Source organism: Brachyhypopomus gauderio, chromosome 3, assembly GCF_052324685.1.
Source record: "Brachyhypopomus gauderio isolate BG-103 chromosome 3, BGAUD_0.2, whole genome shotgun sequence".
Taxonomy (NCBI): domain Eukaryota; kingdom Metazoa; phylum Chordata; class Actinopteri; order Gymnotiformes; family Hypopomidae; genus Brachyhypopomus; species Brachyhypopomus gauderio.
Window position 1 is genome coordinate 18,566,702 of NC_135213.1, and position 8,883 is coordinate 18,575,584.

General features: G+C 38.8%; 1 long non-coding RNA gene across 1 annotated transcript; it reads right to left on the reverse strand.

Annotated features, from left to right (window-relative positions):
* Positions 1–1,459: 1,459 nt before the first annotated feature.
* LOC143510532 (uncharacterized) lies at positions 1,460–3,948 on the reverse strand. The gene is made up of 4 exons (XR_013130018.1): positions 3,838–3,948; positions 2,782–3,078; positions 2,619–2,678; positions 1,460–2,445 (listed from the first exon to the last, which is right to left on the reverse strand). It is a non-coding gene; the product is annotated as an uncharacterized LOC143510532 (long non-coding RNA).
* Between the last annotated feature and the right edge of the window lie 4,935 nt (positions 3,949–8,883).

Below are 8,883 nucleotides of genomic sequence, written 5' to 3' on the forward strand. Positions count from 1 at the left end.
CAGTTTTTATGGTTAAAACCAAGTATTTAAATAGCGACGAATCCATGTCCCCCCCACTTTTGAAATCAAAATTACGTCCATGCATGTAACCATGTATTTAAGGCTCTGACCAAAAAAAAAACACTAATCAAACCATCGTCAAACCATCGTTCATGAGAGGCCAGTATGTATTTTCATAATAATAAAATACAAAAATAAAATTAATTATTTACACAACCTTTTCTGCTTTTCTGATGAATGCTGGATATGGTTTGCCACGGTTGCTAGTTTATAACCAGGGACTCTAAAACGCGAAGACGAAGAAGCCAGAATGGCGGCAGCTAAATGGCTGAAGACAAAAAAGCTAAAAATTATCACTTTCATCCCGAGTGGGAAGAGGACTACTTTTTTACTTATTCAAATTCAAAGACTGTGTGTCTGATCTGTAATGCTACTGTGGCCATACCGAAGAAGGGGAATTTAGAGCGACATTTTCTCACAGTTTACAAGAGGTATGCTAATGATTTCCCAGTCCCACTAAAGTAGAGAAATGTTTTTTTATTATTCTCATCTTGAACTAGGGCTTAATTTGAGCCGGATCCTGCCAGAACAGGATCCAGGAACTCTTTCATTTTGAAGGGTGCGTTCCGGGAACTGTCTGCCTCGATCCGGTAACATTCAAGCCTACTAATTATAAGTTATGAAGAAATCTGTCTGTGTTGAACCAATTAATTGAACAAATAATTCTATAAAAGACATTTTTAAACACAAGATCCACATTCAGGCTTCCTAAATCACTCAAGAGCTCTCCCTTTTAGCGATGCCTTTCCATGTCTCCCCTATAAAGCTAGTTTTGAGTGACCATAGTCACTCCGCACACCTTGCGCGCGTCACATTCTGTGCAGTGTTCTCCGAAATGATATGTGTTAGTATAAAGAAACACTCCTCAAAAACAGGGGAAGGAACATTTACCTGATGAATTTTAATGTTGCTTTGTGTTTCAGGTTTGAAAAGTGCTGGAATTTAGGCTAAAGTACTTGAAAATGCACTTAAAATGCACTTCTGCACTTAAAACACTTATAAAACACACGTAAATTTAAAAGTAATTTATATATACGAATTGGCTTGTTATTTTGACATTTGTGCGCCTAAGCGTTGCGTTTTGTGTGCGATCCGGTGACATTGTTGGCCTCAGTGACCCCTTGTCTCATGCCGCTGTTTGCGTTCCGGCATTGTTTGATTTACAAATTAAGCACTGGGCCTATTCATATCCATATACTGGACTTAGAAGAGCATGGTACTATCTTGAATTACACATATTCATATCCATATACTTAGAAAAGTATGTTCCGATTTTTATCTGTTTTCCAGTTGAATTTAAATCCATCTGCCGGTTTCCCTGCCAGTGCCACTGCCCAGTGAAGTTTAGCATTCTTAAATATTGGACTTATCTTCTCCTCCTTCCTGCTTTGAAGTGATCTTTTCTAGAGTTATTGTGTGTGTGTGTGTGTGTGTTAATCTGTGGAATTACTTGTTTTTTTTTTTTTTAGATTTGGGTTTTTTGACTGCTCTTTTCTGTAATTTTGGTGTGTGTGTGTGTGTGGCTGAGAGCTAGAGATGGTGTGAAGTTCTTGTGAGGTTCTGTTTTGACAACCTATTTTTGACGCATTGATCATTTCCTCATTTGTTGGATTTACTGCTTCTTCTCCACCTGTGCCTGCGATTGGGGTTCCTTGTTTAAATTATTGCCCGGCCCTTGTGTTTGACTTGGTAGATCTCAGCATGCCATCAACTTCAAAAGTAGATCTTGGTTAAAAAAAGGTTGGGCACCCCTGAATTAGATCATGTCTCTCTGTCTCTCAGGAAGGGCTATAGTGGCCCTATATAACTGTAGCTACCTACAATTCTGTAGTCTCAGAAAGTTCTAGATAATTCTGGACAGTTCTAGAAACTTCTTGATAGTTCTCACAATTCCAGAAGCTTCTTAAGTATCTTGAAATATGGCAAATATCCTTAAAAATAGATCAATTTCAAAATCTCATTGTGCTGACCACAAAAGCAAAGTTTACAGGGAATAATATTTTTTTCTGTTCATTTAGGGTACAAACAATCAGGAAAACACACTTAACAACTGGGAACAAAAAATGTTTTGAAGAGACTGAAAAGTCCGTCGTAAAGCAGTTTTCATCAGTCACAATATAATCATAATTTAACTGATTATGTACATGATTATGTATGCAAACTGATTCTTTCTGCACCTCTAAATTAATTACATGTTGATGAATATTTGTAGTGAATCGTCACTTTTCATGCTAATACCACACTCTTGGTCATGATTAGTTTTAGAGCATGTCCCATACTTTTTGCGATACATAAACACTAAAACAAAGACACAAATGCTGACGATGACGAAGATGCTGATCACCGGTCCGGTCATAGGAATATTTCTCTCAGATTTGAGGGCTGCTGGGGAAAGACAGAGAAGTCATCAGCTAACAAAATGGCACATGAACGGCAGATGCTGGATGTGTAACTTGTTAACACATCCACATGTTGACCTAAGTAGTAATACTGGAATACACATATGAGGAACAGTAATACACAGTGTGTAATGCACATAAGATGAACTTTGCTCTTACAATTAATCTTTGTACCCTCTGCAGTGTGATCTGTAGTAGGATCTGGAGTGTCATCCATCTCTGTGAGGAGAGTCAAACGAAGAAAAATGTAACAATGTACAATGTACACATACTACAAAATATTTAAAAGCATAGAACGCATGGACAGACAAGACCAACGTACCTGATAACATCACAGTGAAAATAGATGAACTGTATCCTACGTTAAGTCGTACCCAGAGTGTAAAACTACCATTATCTTCTTTGGATGTTTTCTTGATTTCGTAGATAAATATGAAAGTTTTAGCATAATCTTGAATTTTTTCAGTGCGGTTTGGCTGCCCATCTAGAGACAATTCTTCATTGTTTTTCTTGAATTTATAAGAATAACTCGTGCAGTTTTGGGCACACTGAACAGTGCACATTAGTGTTAATGGACTCCCCACAGTGCCAGTTATGTCAGGACAACTTGGTTTATAATCTGAAAATAATACAACAAATAACATTAGTGAATAAACTGTAATAACAGAACACAGATACACACAGCAACACACACCTTATCTGCTATGTTACTTGCCCTTGTGTCAATGTGAGAGATTATATACTGTGTGACTGACTAACCTTATAATAAAAAATAAGTGTAAACATTAAAAAAAAAAAAAAAAAAAAGATATGATTTGTAACAATGTTGCCAGTCCCATAGGGGGTTCACACCACATCCAGAAAACTGCTCAAATATATATATATATATATATATATATATATATATATATATATATATATATATATATATATATATATATATATATATATATGGTTGCTTAGAGACAATGCATGATATATATACAGTCTCTGGTTATGATACGCAGCTGTGTGGACGTAGATATTTTTGAAAACGCTGATGGTGTAGACGGAGATATTTTTTTTACAACGGAGACAAAAACCTCCGTTTTTAAAAATCTCCGGCGTCATGTGGACAGGGCCTAAGTGATGCATTAATAAACAATTTTATTGTCATTGTTGAACAGAGAATAATGGACAGGACATGTTTTAAATGATAACAAATTGAGTACGTATTGAGTGTATTAAAAATGCTTTCCTGTACTCTTTCACGTGCGTTTTCCCTTAGAGATAACAATAATATTCTAGTGTTGCCTGCTGTCAGTTTCCTTCTAAGTCTATACATTTAGTATAATATTTCCTTTTGTGTAAACTACACAAAAATAAAGAGCGCACTTACCGGTAGTAGTGATCGCTGTCACTTCAGGAGACGGTGTATCCAAGACTGTTTCAGCAACACTACAGTAGCCTAATACATAAGCTTTCACTTTCAAAATGAATCAGTGGAGGTGGCACGCATCGCCTCCCCCGCAGAGATTTACAACCGTGATAGCAGCTAGAGAAATCACGCACAACACGCCGATGAAAGAATGAAACAATATTTCATTCATGCGATGAAACAATATTTCACGTAATTTATAAACATGCAGGTGATGGATATTTTTGCAGTTCGAGATTAGCTATATTATGTTATATTCCGAGCCAGTTCAGACTTTCCCTAAGCACAATTTTGATAAGGGGGCCTCCAACTTGATCTTTGTAACCATTTTGTGGCAGGTGCAACTGTGCCTCCTTTTTGGCTTAAGAATAAACAGACATATACACAACTAAATGAGGTGTTAATTGCATCAACTCTTTTATGCCCATTCAAACAGGCTGCCTTAAATGTCATTTATTTATTCTAACACAGGTGAATATTTCTACCATTATCTTAATACTATATGATTCTAATGTATTAAGATGTTTGCTGTTGTTCCCAGTTTGCATAGCCAATGAAAAGCCAATGGAGTCTTTTTTCCATCTCTCTTTTCATATCCTCTTTATATGTCATTTCACTTCACTTTTATGATGCACTTGGCACGAGAGGGAGACGATGGGGCATTCGTCAATTCGCGGGACTCTAGCCAACGTGCGTGAGCTATAGGGTGCGCCAGTTCTGTTATAATTCAGAGAGTATGCCTGCTGTTGTCAGCACAACCTTAATGTCTTAACCTTAATACAGTTTTCTGGTCTAACAATGGCGACACATGTCCGTGTCCGTGCCTCTGACGGAAACAGATCTAAATCCTGCTGGGGAAGTAACACAAATCTGAGACTATGTGACTTTATTCTGACAATGTAATCATTTATTTTCATTTTAACACCCACCCACCCACACACACACACACACACACACACACACACACGGACGTAATTTTAGGTGAGGGGGACACAAATAGGGTTGCTGGGGGGTTCCAGATAGTTGACCGGGGGGGCGAACGAAAATTGTTGATTGTTGATTGGGGGGGGGGGGGGGGGGTCGGGGGGTTGCGAACAAAAATTGTTGAGGGGGAGGGGGTGGCGAACGAAAATTGTTAGGCTATAGGAGCGGTCGTTTTCTGCATGGTCCAACCGCTAGATTCGTCGCTATTTAAATATTTGGTTTTAACCGTAAAAACTGGGGGGGGACTAAAACCGGCTTTTGAGAAAGTCGTCCCCCCCCCCCAAATTATGTCCGTGCACACACACACACACACCCACACACACACACACTCACAAATGTTATTATTATGACTCGGCCTCTGCTGGTTCACTGAGAAGTTACGCAACAACCAATGTACTTAAATGATCACGAGTTAATAAAACATTCACATAATAAAATAAAATGGCCAAACAGTCATTCACATTTTTGGTTCACCCTTCCAATGTCTTTTCCTCATCACGTGTCTTCCTCGCACTCTTAGGGAGTTTTTTATCGGACTGTAGCGCCATAAACCCCACATAAAACGATCTTGTGACACCTGTTATATTAAACGGTAGATAAAAAAATTTGATTTGAGTGAACGCCAAATAAAAAAATAACAGGTATCGTAAAGATCATCATAGATTTAAAAAGTCCCATAGACTAGGAACACAAGCTTTGCTTCTCACCAGAACACTAAGCAAAGACGGAGCGTCAGTCGTGGCTGAGTTATAATGCGGTAGTTTCATTATGTCGCCGCGATAGAATAGTGTCAGAACACATCCAAGCTAGCCGCATAACCACAGAAGTGTCACATTAACCATGCTGGAGAACGTCCATCACTACAAAGGCCTAAAATTGAGTGACATGGATCATCGGTCAGTGGAAGAAGCTGCCCTTAGGGTATTCCAGAGTGGGTTTAGCACATATCTGTTAACTCCAAGTACATGGAAACCGAAGGTTTTGCGTATGTAAAATCGAGCCCAGCGTACGTTATTGCTACGATATTACACGTTGTAAAACTAACCTGCAATCTAGCAATCTAGAAGATTGGTGTTGGGGCTCATATTGGGAAAAAACTTTAATTTAGAAAACTAACTGATGAAGCACAATAAGGCCTTATGTTGAAGACTTTATACGAAATCCCCAGTATATGAAATAACGAAAGTGACACTGTTAGCAGGCTGGCCACCAGGCCACTAGGGGGAGGCATAGATCCACCTGACAGCAATCAGGAACTCAGCCACGACTGATGCTCCGTCTGTTTATTCTTTTTGTTATACTTTTTATTGTTTTTATCACAAGGTATTTTACAAAACATTCCCATCCCATACCTCTCCCCGTGGGTCAGCTATCGAGGTGCAAACAGAAAACACAAGGTACATTAAATAATAAAACAAAATTATAAAAATAAACCACAAAAATAAATATCAAATAATTTTAAAGAAAGAAACAAACAAGCAAACGAAAAAAGGGGGTGTGTCCACAGCAGCAACACAGGAGCGCAATGTTAGCACAAAAATAAACAGGCATCCCATGTGCGTTAGGATTATGAGGGAGATCTAAGCCTGGTCTGTGACCAGAACTCACTCAACTCCCCTCTCAGAAGAAGGGAACTCAGATTTCCTGGAAGATAATTTATGAAGGAGGACCAGATTTTGTGAAACATGCCTTCTTTACCCTTAGCTAGAGCCATCCCTTTCATGTGGCAAAGTATTTAAAATTTCCACTGTGTGACTGTGGGTGAGCATTCTTTAGTTCAGTTCAATAATATGCATTAACGTGCAGAGAGGAGGAGTTTCTCCAGTAATGTGTATCTTGATGCTGGGAGCTGTAATACCTTAGAGGGTAACCCAACCAGAAAGACAATGGGGTCTTTCTTCACCTCAACTTCAATGACTTCACTAATTATTTTGGCCACTTGGGTCCAGAATCTTGACGTATACTTACAATCCCAAAAATAGTGAAAATAGGTCCCTCTTTCAGAGTTGCACTTGATGCAGATAGGAGAGATTGAGCGATCTATTTTGTGTAATATGACCAGAGTAATGTGTAACCTATGCAGTATTTTATACTGAGTTTCCCTTAGTCTATTACAGGTAGCCACTGACCTGATGACACCAATGGCCTCCTGCCAGTCATCCTCAATAAATTTGGTCCCTAAATCACCCTCCCATTTTTGAGAGATGTTGTGTAGCTCATATGTGTCACAGGAAAGTAATAGGGAATAAAAACCCAAAAAAACAGTTTGAGATTTTTACTGTTTAGAAGGAAAGTTTCTGGACTACGAAAGGGAGAAGTGGTAGGAGGGAGTTAGGCAAGGAAAAAATTAAATGTCTTATTTGTAAGTAGCCAAAGAAATTGGACTTAGGAATATCAAAGGCATCCTGTAGTTCCTGAAAAGACATAAAACTATTGTCTTTAAACAAATGATCAAGGAAAATGATTCGCTTGTCTCGCCATGAACTGAAGACAGAGGAGTTGTTACCTGGTGGGAAATCAGGATTTTGAGTGATGGGTGCCAGTAACGATTTACCATGTATCCCAAACTATTTTGAAATATCACGTCAAACTTTAATGCTATTATAAATTAAAGGGTTGTGTTTAACATCAGGGTTAATGGATTACACATATCCAGACTCCAAGGGGAAAATGGATAGCACGCCCAAGAGTCAGCACAAGGCACCTCATCTATATAGGCATGTAACCAGGACCAAAGATGGCGAGCATGACAGGCCCAGTTATAAAAAATTGAATTGGGTAATGCACGCCCCCCCGTATCTGTAGAAAGTTGAAGTACCTTAAGACATAACCTAGGTTTTTCCCCATGCCAGATGAACTTGGACTCTGCTCTCTCTAAATCCCCATTAGCTTTTTTTGTTAGGTATAGAGGGAGCATCTGCAAAGGATAAAGAAACCGGGGCAGTACATTCATTTTGATGAGACTAATTCGACCAAACAATATTAGTGGAAGGTTATGCCAGCGTTCCAGGTCTTTTTTGACCGCCCTAAATATAGGTACAAAATTAAGCTTCCAGAGGTCTTAACAGCGTCGGTGAAATTCTAATTCCAAGATATGTGAAACCAAAGTTTGGCCATTTAAAAGGGAAATTATTTAGCACATCAGATTTAGCTATGAAACCTAGCGGCATAGCTTCAGACTCATTAAAGTTAATTTTATACCCTGACACAGAACTCACTAAAAGTATGCATATATGCAGGAATGGATAATGCTGGAGATGAAACAAACAAAAGAATGTCATCTGCATAAAGGGCAATTTTGTGTTCTATGTCTCCCAAATATACTCCTTTTATTTCAGTATGTGAACGTATGACCCCTGCAAGTGGTTCTATGGCCAGGGCAAAGAGAAGAGGGCTAAGAGGGCACCCTTGACGGACACCCCTAGCCACTGGAAAGGGTTCAGAGCGGCGACCATTAGTTATGATGATAGCTCTAGGTGCCTGGTATATATTTGGGTCCACTTTAAGAAATTCCCACCAAGGCCAAACATTTCCATAATGTCAAACAAATAAGGCCATTCAACTCTGTCGTACGCCTTTTCGACATCTAAGGATATAGCTAATGTTTTCTGTTTATTTAAAAATGAAGAATGAGCAATATTTAAAAGTCTTCTGATTTATAAGGATTGGAAGCAAGCTTTCAAGATGTTTTGCCAAGAGCTTTGAAAGTAGTTTGCTATCTACTGATATAAGGCTAATGGGTCTGTAAGAACCACATATATCGTGGGGTTTGCCCTTCTTCAGAAGAACAGAGATGTGTGCTAGGCTTAGAGTAGGTGGAAGACAACCCTTCTCAAAACTGTCAACATACATGTCTGTAAGGGGGCGTACTAGTATTTTCATAAAAGTTTTATAAAAGTGTGGGCCAAAGCCATCTGGACCAGGTGCTTTCCCACTTTGGAGTGTTTTGATAGTGTCTGCTACCTCCTCCTCAGTGATAGGCCTACACAACACTCAAAAAAACTCAAAAAGCCAAAGCCCATA